The 16,831-nt window shown below is 40.0% G+C and overlaps 1 long non-coding RNA gene across 1 annotated transcript in view; it reads left to right on the forward strand.

The window, feature by feature from the left end:
* Window positions 1-2,200: 2,200 nt before the first annotated feature.
* Window positions 2,201-16,831, forward strand: part of LOC137761454 (uncharacterized) — a 104,899-nt gene continuing 90,268 nt past the window's right edge. The window contains exon 1 of the long non-coding RNA XR_011073419.1: window positions 2,201-2,265. This is a non-coding gene — a long non-coding RNA (uncharacterized lncRNA). The remainder of the gene's footprint in view (window positions 2,266-16,831) is intronic.

A 16,831-nucleotide genomic window follows, 5' to 3' on the forward strand; every position in this document is an offset into this window, starting at 1 on the left:
ACACACACACACACACATACAAGATCTTAAACAGGATGTTCACCATCATGGAACACACACCACAGGTCAATAAAAATAGATACAATTTAGGCAAAGGATTTAGCTTACTCTGACATGCTTTATTTATTTGTGTTGGCTGCCTACTTCTTGGCTTCTGAGTTGTAATGTCTAGTTCAACTCATGTATCTGTTATGGTAGCACCAAGATTCTTTGATTGGTTATAGATACTTATAAACTGCCTTAGGTTCTTTCTGGAAAAAGATGGATGGATAAATGGATGGATGGGTGGATGGATGGAGAGACAGGTAGATAAATAGTAAAAGTGGATTTCGATCCACACTTAGATGTGCAGGATATACACATTGTTTATATTTTTATATCTTAATTACTACTTTGAGCTCACAATTACACCATAGAAAGGAAAACTTAAGCTAGTCAATTTAAGATTCCTTCCCCTTTTCTGCAGACCCATGGCTCAGTCCTGAAGAACTTACATAGAGCCAGACATTGGGTTGCAGGAAAACATCATTTGTCCCCACCGGTTTTTACTGAGACTCCATGGTTCAGTCTGGTCCTTAGTTATTAGTCCATTCAAGTCGCTGTTGAACTGTCCCTTCCTTTTGTGTTAAGCCTGGTAAATCTCCTTACAGATTCTGGGCCCCATTGTGAATCATGGGTACTATGTGTCTGCTGCCAGATCATCCTGGGACACAGTGATCTTACCAATTGTCCATGGCATTCCCTTGCCATGATCCACCACATAGTAAGCCCTCCTCTCTGGCTCTGCTCCTTTTCCTGCAATGTGCAGATTCTCTCGACTCCCCTAAATCTCTCAGGGGTCTTGCCACCTCTCTGGGACTCTTCTCAGAAAACACGATGTCCGACCCCTCTCTCTGGAGCCCACTCATTTATCTACTTTCATCATATCTGTTCTTCCTCTTCCTCTCCCCAGCCTGGAGAAACTTTTTCTAGCATAGAGGGAATGTTTTCCTCCAGTCTTGTTCCTCATACATTTTAGATGAACCCAGAACTCTCTTTTTCCCTCACAGAGCTGAGGATTTTAGAACCAAAGCAAAGAAATAGCTCTCAGAATATTTTTGGCTTTCTACCCTGTCACATTTCTCCTCCAAGGCAATAAAGACAAAGACAATAATTGAGTAAAGGGAGTTTATTTTTTATTTTTTAAAATTCTATTTATTTATTTATTTTTGTATAGCAGGTTCTTATTATAAAGGGAGTTTAGATGTGAGGAGACAGGAATGCAATGGGGGAGCAGGGAGGAGAGAAAGACAGAAAGAAGACTTGTAGAACATAAGAGAAAAGAAAGTTGAGAATCACTGTTCCAGAATACAATATTAAAAAGCACTCCAGATGGTTTGAATAGTTAACTACTCAAAGGGCAGATGTTGCAAATATCTGGGTGGTGATCCTCATGAGGCTTTTCTGCGTTATTGGCATCCCAGAGCTCAACGCATTCTGCAGCATTGTTACAACTAAAAGCAAAAGGCTGTAAATACCCTCACTTGTGACTTGCCTTCCTTGAAAACAAATTTCTCTGAAAACTAAGTGCTTTTTCAATAGATTACCCATTGATTGCCAACACACATTCCTTAGTCAGTTTTCCTGAGTTACCTCATGGAAATTAATCCTTTGCAGGGTTAATTTTCTCCCACTGCCAGTTTAATGTTAAACCTTCCGCTGCCAGGTTTGAGTTGCTTATGCCTGGTGAGTGCGATGATTTGTCTCCATCCATCTACCCATTTTACTCACTCACCCACTCAACATTTGATGGACACATATGCAAGGAAGTGGGAAAAGTATGGATAAAATACAGTCACTGCCTCCAAGGATTCAGCCTATTGAGGATGGCAGACCTACACACAGACAGTTACAATACAATGTGGTAAGGGCTCTGATAGAAACTGGCCAAGGGTTTTAGGGGATCTTTGAGAAGCTGTGCCTAACTTTGCCTTCCCTACCTCAGAGGTATCAGAAGAGTCGAATAGCCAGTTATTCTGTCTCTAGCTACCATTAGGGCTCCTATACTCCTTTTCCTAGGTAATAGCAGCCATCCTAAAGCTAGTATCTTTTATTTATTTATCTAGGTACTTTTGAACTCCACATGCAGGGAACTGAGTTAATAATTCCCTTTAGTTCATGGACCATTAAGCAGTTCATCAGTCAGCTACCAGGACACTTAGGAGGAGGCTAAGCCCAGCAAGCTAGCAGGAGTGCACAGACTATGGAATAGCAGCTTTAAATGAGGTCAGTCTCCCCTACTGTACATTGCTTACTTGCTCGACTTGTTGATTTACCACTTTATTCCACAAAGGATAGGAGACTGGTGAGAGTCAGTTAGATCCTGCACTCACCAAGGTCAACAGTAATCCTTCCTGGGTTGTCCATTTGCCTTGATTTGAAACATTTGAAAAGAACACATACCTCACAAACACCAGTGTTAAACTGCTTTTGACAAAAACTTTTATTTCTGAAAATCTGAAGTGTTTCTAAGCAGAAAAGGATTATCAGCTTAATTCAGAACATTTTGGAGCTAAACAGTTCCACCTCTCCTTTCTTTGGATGTTTCTATCCTCTCTCTCTCTCTCTCTCTCTCTATTTCATCATCACTTTACCCTCAGAAAGTTGCCAGCTTGTGCTTTGGACCACATCATGTCACCATTATTCCTCTACTTGGAGGAATCTCCCTTCCAGATGAGTTAATGTGTTGACATCAATACAGGAAATAAATATTTCTCTAGAAAGCAATGCTGCTTCCTTTTTTGACATGTTGTGACAAGTATAACTAAATGAAAATACGAAGTAATGAAACAGCTTTCAACTCACAAACACGTATCATAGTTAGTTGTTTACGTGTCTGTCAGCCTTGTGAACCTGGAGTCTGGAGGAAGGAATATGGGCTTTGGTATTAAGTAGCTTTACTTTAGTTCCTTGTATAGTAATGCAGGAGCTGTGTATGCTTAGTCAAGTTCCTTAGTCTATCTGAGCCTCAGTTTTTTCATCTGTTAAAGCCTTGTGTAATAGTGGTCTTGTGCTTTCTGCTTGCTTTGTACTTGGCATCTCCCTCCGCCCAGCAAGCCCCTCCTTTCTCTCTCCTTTCCACTTAATCTGAATCCCACCCATCCTTGAAGTTCAAGTTCTAGTCACTATTTCCCCGGTTGCTGCAGCCCACTGTGATCTCTGCTCCTTTGAACTCTTTCTAGTAAATAGATACTCTTCGTACTACTCAATTAGCACTTATCACACTACCTTTGTAAAACATTCTCAAGGAGAAAGAAAAGAGAGCCCAAGAAGTAGGTCTAGATCAAAGTGCTTTTTCACTAATTTTCTGGTTCAAGTCTCCATGAAACATGTCTTGGTCTTTCAGTGGTAAAATAGATTGCCCTGGTACTTCTTAGGTATTCCATGGTAAATTCTCTGTCATCCATCTAGTTCTAGTTTGAAAGAAAAAAAAAAAAAAAGAGATAAAAATGCCATCAGACACTGCGGCTCCACCAGGGGTGTGAGCCTTCTGACTCTTCCTTGCCATTTCCCTTATCCCCCACTGGACCAGGAGAATTACGAGTTTTTCCCCTAACAACTGAGATGAGCATTGCCACTGCTGTCAAATGACAAAACAGACAAATTTGGCTAACACAAGACCCAAGTTGAAACTTAAGTCTTTCTACCTCTGCTTGCCTTGAGTAAAAACCTTCTCCAAATCACTCCTGACACTGCAGCCAAAGCTGTTTTCTTGCTCTCAACACTTTGACCAGGCTCTGAAGTGATTTTAAATGGTTATCCAGAAGCTCTGCTCCATTTCAGAGCCCTTTACCAGGCAACAAACAACTTGTTCACTCTGGCTCCACATTTGGTCCTACTCCACTTCTGTCTGGGCCTGTGTTGCAGCATTAGCTTGGAATATTGAGTGTTCTCTTTGAATCAGCATCCCCCAGAGTTCCTAGTCCTTACTTACAATGTTCTACAATGTTTTTTAGATTGCACTGAAAAGGACGTCATCATTCCATTACCTCCAAATTCATAGTTATCTATTATTCTGCTTATCATCAATGAACTCATCACTTATTTCATTTTAATACTTAGCCAGCATATGATGTCTCTATGTCATTTATATTTTTTATCATAGGGTCTGTGCATCCTGGATCTAGTTTTTTTCTTCCCCAAGAAGTTAGGAACCTGTTGAACATACAGCATGCTGCTATGTACTGGGTTGGCCAAAAGGTCTGTTGGGTTTTTCTGTAAGATGGCTGTAGTAGCACTTAGTTGTCTTTAACGTCATTCGAAACAGTTTTGTTAGATTGTATGTGATAGCTGTCATATCAGCGTGCATTTAAAAAAAGACATCAAAATTGGTGAATTTTTGTGTAGCCATTTTAATATTGAAGATGGAAGAAAAAAAGCAACATTTTTGGCATATTATGCTTTATTATTTCAAGAAAGGTGAAAGGACAACTGAAACACACACAAAAAAAGACTTGTGCAGTGTATGGAGAAGGTACTGTGACTGATCAAAAGTGTCAAAAGTGATATGCAAAGTTTCGCGCTGGAGATTTCTTGCTGGATGATGTCCACAGTCTGCGTAGACCAGCTGAATTTAGTAGCAATCAAATTAAGACATTGATTGAGAATAATCAACTTTATACCATGCAGGAGATAGCAGACATACTCAAAATATCCAAATCAAGCATTAAATCAGTTGCACCAGCTTGGTTATGTTAATCGCTTTGTTGCTTGGGTTCCACATAAATTAAGTGAAAAAAACCTTCCTGACCGTATTTCCGCATGCTTTTCTCTACTGAAATGTAATGAAAACATTCCGTTTTTAAAATAAACTGTGACGGGCGATGAAAAGTGGATACTGTACAATAATGTGGAACAGAAGAGATCATGGGGCAAGCGAAATGAACCACCACCAACCACACCAAAGGCTGGTCTTCATCCAAAGAAGGTGATGTCGTGTCTGTGGTGGGATTGGAAGGGAGTCTTCTATTGTGAGCTCCTTCCGGAAAACCAAACGATTAATTCCAGCAAGTACTGCTCCCTATTAGACCAACTGAAAGCGGCACTCGATGAAAAGCGTCCAAAATTAGTCAAGAGAAAACTCATAATCTTGCATCAGGATAACGCAAGACCGCATGTTTCTTTGGTGACCAGGCAAAAACTGTTAAGTTCTGATTCATCCTCTGTATTCACCACACATTGCACCTTCAGGTTTCCATTTATTTAGATCTTTACAAAATTCTCTTAATGGAAAAAATTTTAATTCCCTGGAAGACTGTAAAAGGCACCTGGAACAGCTCTTTGCTCAAAAAGATAAAAAGTCTTGGGAAGATGGAATTATGATGTTGCCTCAAAAATGGCAGAAGGTAGTGGAACAAAAGGGTGAATACATCATTGTTCAATAAAGTTCTTGGTGAAATGAAAAATGTGTCTTTTTATTCTACTTAAAAACTGAAGGCACTTTTTAGCCAACCCCGTATATTTACCAACTGCTACAGTACTGCATTTTCCAGGATAGTCTCTGATTCTAGTATTCTGCCTAATCTTTATGTGCATATTTTTTGTAGGTCCTATTTTGAGGTTTGGAAACCTCAGGTTCATATACTATGATCCCAGGTTTCAAGGAACCTTCCATTCTGTGGTTGTAGGACAGAACCACAAAACAAAAACCAGAAGACTGTAAATAAAAAGGGTCAGTCTGATCAATACAGATAAGAGCATTATATCATTTCAGAGTAATTTAGGGTTGGGAAGACAGGGAAATCTCACTTTGAAGTGATATCAAAGTCAAGGCCTTAGCATATATTCTACCGATTCACATTTTTAAAGTAATAAACTTGTTAACATCTTAAGGGATATATTGTCTCGGAGCTGGGGAGACTTGGTGGGCCTGGAGGGGGATGTTCTCAGCATGGTGAGTCTACTTTCTGCAGGCCTGTAGGCTGCTTGATGCTAGCTGGTGGGGCTCAGTGTGGCCCACATAGGGCTGCTTGGAGCATAATCCATAGGCAGTCATGTGCTTCCAGCTCACAATGAGCCTGGTGTGAAGCAGAAGTGATGACAGAGGTGGTAAAGCCACTAAGTTGGCTTACTCATTGGGAGGGTGAAATTCAAGGTCAGTCAGCTTCTGTTATTCCAACAACCCATCCCCACTTCCTCTTGGCGAATAAATCACACAACATGCAGCGCTTCAGTTGGGGAGGACTGAAAGAACACTAGAAAGGAGGTTAAAATGCCTACGTTCTGACTCTGCTTCCAATGCAGAATCTGCTTCCAAGATTCCTGGGCAATCTGTTTATTTCGTCAATTAGTTAGGGTGCCGGATGGTAGGGAATTTTGTCAGTCAACTATGTGCACACAGTAAATACTGTTTCTGAGGCAAAGGTAACTTTTTGTAAAATGTAGTTGTAAAAGTTCCATTATATTCCATTGCCAGAGAAACATTAAGAACTTTGTATAGCTGTAGAAAAAGCAACTAATTTTTTAAAGAATAAACATTCCAAAGTCAGCAAAAACAAAACAAAACAACTTTTGCTTTGCTACATGCAAAAGAAAGTGACTAGAGCAGGTCGGTGGTTTTTATGCTTTTAAAAAATAATGGTAGGACTTCCCTGGTGGCGCAGTGGTTAAGAATCCACCTGCCAATGCAGGGGACATGGGTGCGAGCCCTGTTCCGGGAAGATCCCACATGCCGCAGAGCAACTGAGCCTGTGCGCCACAACTACGGAGCCTGCACTCTAGAGCCTGTAAGCCACAACTACTGAGCCCACAAGCCTAGAGCCCGTGCTCCGCAACAAGAGAAGCCACCGCAATGAGAAGCCCGCGCACCACAACGAAGAGTAGCCCCTGCTCACTGCAACTAGAGAAAGCCCATGTGCAGCAACAAAGACTCCAACACAGCCAAAAATAAATAAAATAAATAAATTTATTTTAAAAACGAATAATAATGGTAGCCTTTTATCAATAAAATCTTACACAAAGCCATGGTGTATAAAAGGGTCAAAGCAGAGCCACGCTGGTTGAAGTGGGCAGCAAGCTCTATGTAGCTTCCCCTGCACAGAGCCTGAGGGCACCACATAACAGAATCTGAAACTGCTGGCCTCCACACCTCCACAATGACTTCTGGCTCTGACATTCTATGAGGAAGAAATGTTCCCAATTTTCTTTTTTTTTTTTTACAAGGAAATATTTTATTCTACTTTTCTGATATGAATAAAAAGAAAGGCAGTATAGAATACGGCATGGTCATGTGTTTTTGTTTTTGTTTTTTCACATCTGTATTGGAGTATAATTGCTTTACAATGGTGTGTTAGTTTCTGCTTTATAACAAAGTGAATCAGCTATACATATACATATATCCCCATATCCCCTCCCTCTTGTGTCTCCCTTCCACCCTCCTTATCCCACCCCTCTAGGTGGACACAAAACACCGAGCTGATCTCCCTGTGCTATGCAGCTGCTTCCCACTAGCTATCTATTTAATATTTGGTAGTGTATATATGTCCATGCCACTGTCTCACTTCGGCCCAGCTTACCCTTCCCCCTCCCTGTGTCTTCAAGTCCATACTCTACGCCTGTGTCTTTATTCCTGTCCTGCCCCTAATTCTTCAGAACTATGTTTTTCTTGTTGTTTTTTAGATTCCATATATATGTGTTAGCATACAGTATTTGTTTTTCTCTTTCTGACATACTTCACTCTGTATGACAGTATCTAGGTCCATCCACCTCATGACAAATAACTCAATTTCGTTTCTTTTTATGGCTGAGTAATATTCCATTGTATATATGTGCCACATCTTCGTTATCCATTCATCTGTTGATGGCTATTGTAAATAGTGCTGCAACGAACATTGTGGTACATGACTCTTTTTGAACTATGGTTTGTTCAGGGTATATGCCCAGTAGTGGGATTGCTGGGTCATATGGTAGTTCTATTTTTAGTTTTTTAAGGAACCTCCATACTGTTCTCCATAGTCACTGTATCAATTTACATTCCCACCAACAGTGCAAGATGGTTCCCTTTTCTCCACACCCTCTCCAGAATTTATTGCCTGTAGATTTTTAGATGATGGCCATTCTGAATGGTGTGAGGTGATACCTCACTGTAGTTTTGATTTGCATTTCTCTAATGATTAGTGATGTTGAACATCTTTTCATGTGTTTGTTGGCAATCTGTATATCTTCTTTGGAGAAATGTCTATTTAGGTCTTCTGCCCATTTCTGGTTTAGGTTGTTTGTTTTTCTGATATTGAGCTGCTTGCAAATTTTGGAGATTAATCCTTTGCCAGTTGCTTCATTTGCAAATATTTTCTCCCATTCTGAGGGTTGTCTTTTCGTCTTGTTTATGGTTTCCTTTGCTGTGCAAAAGCTTTTAAGTTTCATTAGGTCCCATTTGTTTATTTTTGTTTTTATTTCCATTTCTCTAGGAGGTGGGTCAAAAGGATCCTGCTGTGATGTATGTCATAGAGGGTTCTGCCTATGTTTTCCTCTAAGAGTTTTGTAGTGTCTGGTCTTACAATTAGGTCTTTAATCCATTTTGAGTTTATTTTTGTGTATGGTGTTAGGGACTGTTCTAACTTCATTCTTTAACATGTAGCTGTCTAGTTTTTTCAGCACCACTTATTGAAGAAGCTGTCTTTTCTCCATTGTATATGCTTGCCTCCTTTATCAAAGACAAGGTGACCATATGTGTGTGGGTTTATCTCTGGGCTTTCTATCCTGTTCCATTGATCTATATTTCTGTTTTTGTGCCAGTACCATACTGTCTTGATTACTGTAGCTTTGCAGTATACTCTGAAGTCTGGGAGGCTGATTCCTCCAGCTCCGTTTTTCTTTCTCAAGATTGCTTGGCTATTCGGGGTCTTTTGTGTTTCCATACAAATTGTGAAAGTTTTTGTTCTAGTTCTGTGAAAAATGCCATTGGTAGTTTGATAGGGATTGCATTGAATCTGTAGATTGTTTTGGGTAGTATAGTCATTTTCACAATGTTGATTCTTCCAACCCAAGTACATGGTATATCTCTCCATCTGTTTGTATCATCTTTAATTGCTTTCATCAGTGTCTTATAGATTTCTGCATACAGGCCTTTTGTCTCCTTAGGTAGGGTTATTCCTAGGTATTTTATTATTTTTGTTGCAGTGGTAAATGAGATTGTTTCCTTAATTTCTTTTTCAGATTTTTCATCATTAGTGTATAGGAATGCAAGAGATTTCTGTGCCTTAATTTTGTATCCTGCTACTTTACCAAATTCACTGATTAGCTCTAGTAGTTTTCTGGTAGCATCTCTAGGATTCTCTCTATATAGTATCATGTCATCTTCAAACAGTGACAACTTTACTTCTTTTCCAATTTGGATTCCTTTTATTTCTTTTTTTCTCTGATTGCTGTGCCTACAACTTCCAAAACAATGTTGAATAATAGTGATGAGAGTGGACAACCTTGTCTTGTTCCTGATATTAGAGGAAATGGTTTCAGTTTTTCACCAATGGGAATGATGTTGGCTGTGGGTTTGTCAATATGGCCTTTATTATGCTGAGGTAAGTTCCCTCTATGCCTACTTTCCAGAGAGTTTTTATCATAAATGAGTGCTGAATTTCGTCAAAAGCTTTTTCTGCATCTATTGAGATTATCATATGGTTTTTATCCTTCAGTTTGTTAATATGGTGTATCACATTGATTGATTGGCATATATTGAAGAATCCTTGCATTCCTGGGATAAACCCCACTTGATCATGGTGTATGATCCTTTTAATGTGCTGTTAGATTCTGTTTGCTAGTATTTTGTTGAGGATTTTTGCATCTATGTTCATCAGTAATATTGGTCTGTAGTTTTCTTTTTTTGTAACATCTTTGTCTGATTTTGGTATCAGGGTGATGGTGGCCTCATAGAATGAGTTTGGGTGTGTTCGTCCCTCTGCTATATTTTGGAAGAGTTTGAGAAGGATAGGTGTTAGCTCTTCTCTAAATGTTTGCTAGAATTTGACTGTGAAGCCATCTGGTCCTGGGCTTTCGCTTGCTGAAAGATTTTTAATCACAGTTTGAATTTCAGTGCTTGTGATTGATCTGTTTATATTTTCTCTTTCTTCCTGGTTCAGTCCTGGGAGGTTGTGCTTTTCTAAGAATTTGTCCATTTCTTCCAGGTTGTCCATTTTATTGGCATAGAGTTGCTTGTAGTAATATCTCATGATCATTTGTATTTCTGCAGTGTCAGTTGTTACTTCTCCTTTTTCATTTCTAATTCTGTTGATTTGAGTCTTCTCCCTTTTTTTCTTGATGAGTCTGGCTAGTGTCTTATCAATTTTGTTTATCTTCTCAAAGAACCAGCTTTTAGTTTTACTGATCGTAGTTATTGTTTCCTTCATTTCTTTTTTATTTATTTCTGATCTGATCTTTATGATTTCTTTCCTTTTACTAAATTTGGGTTTTTTTGGTTCTTCTTTCTCTAATTGCTTTAGGTGTAAGGTTAGTTTGTTTATTTGAGATATTTCATGTTTCTTGATGTAGGATTGTATTGCTATAAACTTCCCTCTTAGAACTGCTTTTGTTGCCTCCCATAGGTTTTGGGTCATCCTGTTTTCATTTTGTTTCTAGGTATTTTTTGATTTCTTCTTTGATTTCTTCAGTGGTCTCTTGGTTATTTAGTAGTGTATTATTTAGCCTCCATGTGTTTGTATTTTTTACATGTTTTTTCCTGTAATTGATATCTAGAATCATAGCATGGTGGTCAGAAAAGATACTTGATACAATCTCAATTTTCTTAAATTTACCAAGGCTTGATTTGTGACCCAAGGTATGATCTATCCTTGAGAATATTCCATGAGCACTTGAGAAGAAAGTATATTCTGTTGTCTTTGGATGGAATGTCCTATAAATATCAATTAAATCCATCTTGTTTAATGTATCATTTAAAGCTTGTGTTTCCTTATTTATTTTCATTTTGGATGATCTGTCCATTGGTGAAAGTGGGGTATTAAAGTCCCCTACTATGATTGTGTTACTGTCGATTTCCCCTTTTATGGCTATTAGCTTTTGCCTTATGTATTGAGGTGCTCCTCTGTTGGGTGCATAAATATTTACAATTGTTATATCTTCTTCTTGGATTGATCCCTTGATCATTATGTAGTGTCCTTCTTTGTCTCTTGTAATAGTCTTTATTTTAAAGTCTATTTTTTTCTGATATGAGAATTTCTACTCCAGCTTTCTTTTGATTTCCATTTGCATGGAATATCTTTTCCATCCCCTCACTTTCAATCTGTATGTGTCCCTGTGTCTGAAGTGGGTCTCTTATAGACAGCATATATACGGATCATGTTGTTGTATCCATTCAGCCAGTCTATGTCTTTTGGTTGGAGCATTTAATCCATTTACATTTAAGTTAGTTATTGATATGTGTGTTCCTATTACCATTTTCTTAATTGTTTTGTGTTTGTTATTGTAGGTCTTTTCCTTCTCTTGTGTTTCCTGCCTAGAGAAGTTCCTTTAGGATTTGCTGTAAAGCTGGTTTGGTGGTGATGAATTCTCTTAGGTTTTGCTTGTCTGTAAAGGTTTTAATTTCTCCATCAAATTTGAATGAGGTCCTTGCTGGGTAGAGTAATCTTGGTGTAGGTTTTTCTCTTTCATCACTTTAAATATGTCCTGACACTCCCTTCTGGCTTGCAGAGTTTCTGCTGAAAGATCCACTGTTAACCTTATGGGGATTCCCTTGCATGTTATTTGTTGCTTTTCTCTTGCTGCTTTTAATATTTTTTCTTTGTATTTAATTTTTGATAGTTTGATTAATATGTGTCTTGGCCTGTTTATCCTTGGATTTATCCTATGGGACTCTCTGTGTTTCCTGGGCTTAATTGACTATTTCCTTTCCCATAGTAGGGAAGTTTTCAACTATAATCTCTTCTAATATTTTCTCAGTCCCTTTCTTTTTCTCTTCTTCTTCTGGGACCCCTATAATTCGAATGTTGGTGCATTTAATGTTGTCCCAGAAGTTTCTGAGACTGTCCTCAATTCTTTTCATTCTTTTTTGTTTATTCTGCTCTGCAGTAGTTATTTCCTCTATTTTACCTTCCAGGTCACTTATCCTTTCTTCTGCCTCAGTTATTCTGCTATTGATTCCTTCTATAGAGATTTTGTTATCATTTATTGTGTTGTTCATCATTGTTTGTTTGCTCTGTAGTTCTTCTAGGTCCTTGTTAAGCATTTCTTGTATTTTCTTCATTCTATTTCCAAGATTTTGGATCATCTTTACTATCATTATTCTGAATTCTTTTTCAGGTAGACTGCCTATTTCCTCTTCATTTGTTTGGTCTGGTGGGTTTTTACCTTGCTCCTTCATCTGCTGTGTGTTTCTCTGTCTTCTCATTTTGCTTAACTTACTGTGTTTGGGGTCTCCTTTTCACAGGCTGCAGTTTCATAGTTCCCGTTGTTTTTCGTGTCTTCTTCCAGTGGGTAAGGTTGGTTCAGTGGATTGTGTAGGCTTCCTGGTGGAGGGGACTGGTGCCTGTTTTGGTGGATGAGGCTGGATCCTTCTGGTGGGCAGGACCATGTTTGGTGGTGTGTTTTGGGGTGTCTGTGAACTTATTATGATTTTATGTAGCCTCTCTGCTAATGGTTGGGGTTGTGTACCTGTCTTGCTAGTTGTTTGGCATAGGGTGTCCAGCACTGTAACTTGCTGGTCATTGAGTGGAGCTGTGTCTTACTGTTGAGATGGAAATGTCTGAGAGAGCTTTCGCCATTTTATATTTACATGGGATGAGGAGGTCTCTGCTGGACCAGTGTCCTGAACTCGGCTCTCCAACCTCAAAGACTCAGGCCTGACACCCGGCTACAGCACCATGACTCTTTTAGCCAGGTTAAGAAGAAAAGGGTGAAAAAGAAAGAAAGAAAGAGAGAAAGGGAGAAAGGGAGAAAGGGAGGAAGGGAGGAAAGGAGGAAGGGAGGAAGGAAGGAAGGAAGGAAGGAAAAGAAAGTTATTAAAATAAAAAAATAAAAAATATTATTAAAAATAAAAACGTAATAAAAAAATAAAGAAATAGAGAGCAACCAAACCAAAACACAAATCCACCAAGGATAACAAGTGATAAAAACTATGCTTAAAAAAAAAAAAAAAAAGGACAAACAGAACCCTAGGACAAATGGTAAAAGCAAAGCTATGCAGACAAAATTACACAAAGAAGCATACGTATACACACTCACAAAAAGAGGAAAAGGGAAAATATATATATTTTAAAAAAGGGAAGAGCAACCAAATCAATAAATAAATCTACCAATGATAATATGCTCTAAATACTAAACTAAGATAAACATAAAACCAGAAACAAATTAGATGCAGAAAGCAAACCCCAACTCTACAGTTGATCCCAAAGTCCACTGCCTCAATTTTGGGAAGATCTGTTGTCTATTCAGGTATTCCAGAGATGCAGGGTACACCATTTTGATGGTGGAGATTTAATCCACTGCTCCTGGGGCTGCATGGAGAGATTTCTGTTTCTCTTTGTTTGCACAGCTCCTGGGGTTCAGCTTTGGATTTGGTCCTGACTCTGCATGTAGGTCGCCTAAGGGCATCTCTTCACTGCCCAGACAGGATGGGGTTAAAGGAGCGGCTGATTAGGGGGCTCTGGCTCACTCAGGCCAGAGGGAGGCAGGGGTACAGAATGCAGGGTGAGCCTGCATTGGCAGAGGCTGGCGTGATGTTGCAACAGCCTGAGGCATGCCATGTGTTCTCCCGGGGAAGTTGTCCCTGGATCACAGGACCCTGGCAGTGACAGGCTGCCCAGGCTCCCAGAAGGGGAGATGTGGATAGTGACCTGTGCTTTCATACAGGATTCTTGGTGGCTGCAGCAGCAGCCTTAGCGTCTCATGCCCGTCTCTGGAGCTCGTTCAGGTGGTGCTCTGAATCCCCTCTCCTTGCACACCCTGAATCAATGGTCTCTTGCCTCTTAGGCAGGTCCAGACGTTTTCCTGGACTCCCTCACAACTAGCTGTGGCACACTAGCCCCCTCCAGGCTGTGTTCACGCAGCCAACCCCAGTCCTCTCTCTGGGATCTGACCTCCGAAGCCGGAGCCTCAGCTCCAGCCCCCACCCGCCCTTGTGGGTGAGCAGACAAGGCTCTCAGGCTAGTGAGTGCTGGTCAGCACCGATCCTCTGTGTGGGAATCTCTCTGCTTTGCCCTCTGCACCCCTATTGCTGTGTTCTCCTCCATGGCTCCAAAGCTTCCCCCCAACGCACCCGCTGTCTCCACCGGTGAAGGGGCTTCCTAGTGTGTGGAAACTTTTCCTCCTTCACAGCTCCATCCCAGAGGTGCAGGTCCCATCCCTATTCTTTTTTCTATGTTTTTCCTTTTTTCTTTTGCCCTACCCAGGTACCTGGGGAGTTTCTTGCCTTTTGGGAAGTCTGAGGTCTTCTGCCAGAGTTCAGTAGGTGTTCTGTAGGAGTTGTTCCACATGTAGATGTATTTTTGATGTATTTGTGGGGAGGAAGGTGATCTTCACGTCTTACTCCTCTGCCATCTTGAAGCTATCTCATCATGGTTTAAGTAGCTCTTCTTTGTCCTGCTGGTTTCACGAGGGTGTGAGAGCAGAGGAGAGGTACAAGAGAGTTCTGTACCTCCAAGTGATCCTCTCTCTCCTCCTCCATTAAGCAACAAAACAAAACAAATGAATGTAACAAAAGAAGATACAGGGACTTCCCTGGCCGTCCAGTGGTTAAGACTTCATGCTTCTAATGCAGGGGGCGTGGGTTTGATCCCTGGTCAGGGAGCTAAGATCCCATATGCCCTGTGATGTGGCAAAATAAATAAATAAATAAAAATAAAATTGATCTTTAAAAAAAAAAAAGAAACTACAATATGTTTCCTGACAAGACACCAATCCTGTCTCCCTCACCCCCAGCTCCATGAAAGAGTTGGGGGAGTCTCTGACCTCCTCTTTAAACCCCATTCCTAAACTCTAGAAGGATTAAGGCAGGAGATTGAAGTGTGGTCTGGGGGAGAACAGGAAACATCAGTGTATGAGATTAGGAACTTCTAAGAGGGCAGGGCTGAGTGTTGACTTTGGAAGTTCAGCCTCCGCATCCTTGGACATCTTCCTCGGGGCCCTGGTGGTGGCTGGTCTGCATCATCCTCCCCACTGTAAGGGCATGATGTTAGAATTAATGAAATAATCCCTGGGTTTACTCAGATACCAGGATGTATGCTGTCACAAAGTACAAGATATCATGCAATTCACTAATTTTCACAGGCCAAAAAATGAGGATTCTACTATCTACTTTACAGGAAGTGCACTTCTTAAAACGTTTAAAGTGCTGTAAAAATGTAAATATGGTCTCTGGGATATTCTACCCCCTCTCTTCTTACCTTCTTTTATTTTCTTTTCCTCATTTTCTTATGTAGAGATGGGGGTAAAGGAAAGGGATTGTGTGAGTTTACTGGAAGAGGCAAGTAAAAGCAGAGAAGGAGAATAACCATTCTTCTCTTTTAAACATGCTAACCGCCCCTCCACTCAAGGCCTGTTTCTCTCTAGTTGAGGTGAATATATGTGTCTTCTCTATTTCCTAGAAACCTACTAAAAAAGAATTTTGGGGGTTTCTAAGCATTAGACAAAGTGTAAAGTATAAATGTTACTTAGTTCAGTGTGGACTCAACGTAGTTAATGAAAACATAAAGAAGCTGGAATGTATTGTGTTCATTCAACTAAATTCCAAGGATGCATGCAGTCCCATGCTGAATCCACCTTACAAAGAAAGAAATGTCTTATTCAATGTTAAGTTATTTATCTAATTTGGGAAGATCTACAGAAGGCTCTTACTATAATGAGGTAACTGTTGGAGAAATCAGGCATGATGTATATACAACTAACAAGCATTGGCTCTCATCTTAAAACCAGGAAGTTAGCCACAGAAGAATGTATAGATTCATAGAAGAATTTTAGAGGAAAGGAAGCTTAGGTGTGTCAAACCCAGTGGCTTCAAACAACAATCAATTATGTAACTCATGAAACTGCAATTTGGACAGGCCTTGGTGGGGAAGGCTTGTCTCTGCTCCATGTGTCATCAGCTGAGGTTTCCTGGGGGCTGAGGATCCACTTGTAAGGTGGCTCACTCTCATGGCTGGCCAGTTAGTGCTGGCTGTTGGCTGGGAGCTCAGCAGGGGCAGAAGGCTGGGGATCTCTGTTCCCTTCCCACTTGGGCTTCTCTATGGGTTGCATAGTGGCTGGGTTCCAAAACTCAGAAGCCTAAGAGATAAAAAATGGAAGCTGCCAGTTTCATAAGACCTGGAACTGGAAATAGCCACAGCAGCTTTTAAGTTTAACTAGGTCCCATTTGTTTATTTTTGCTTTTATTTCTATTACTCTAGGAGACAGATCCAAAAAAATATTGCTGCAATGTATGTCAAAGAGTGTTCTGCCTATGTTTTCCACTAGGAGTTTTATAGTATCTCATCTTACATTTAGGTCTTTAATCCATTGTGAGTTCATTTTTGTGTATGATGTTAGAGAATGTTCTAATTTCATTCTTCTACATGTAGCTGTCTAGTTTTCCCAGCACCACTTATTGAAGAGACTGTCTTTTCTCTATTGTATATTCTTGCTTCCTTTGTCATAGATTAATTGACCATAAGTGCGTAGGTTTATTTCTGGGCTTTCTATCCTGTTCCATTGATCTATGTGTTTGCTTTTGTGCCAGTACCATACTGTCTTGATTACTGTAGCTTTGTAGTATAGTCTGAAGCCAGGGAGCCTGATCCCGCCAGCTCCATTCTTCTTTCTCAAGATTGTTCTGGCTATTTGGGGTCTTTTGTGTTTCCATACAAATTTTTATATA

The sequence above is a fragment of the Eschrichtius robustus genome, chromosome 3 (assembly GCF_028021215.1).
Source record: "Eschrichtius robustus isolate mEscRob2 chromosome 3, mEscRob2.pri, whole genome shotgun sequence".
Lineage (NCBI taxonomy): Eukaryota > Metazoa > Chordata > Mammalia > Artiodactyla > Eschrichtiidae > Eschrichtius > Eschrichtius robustus.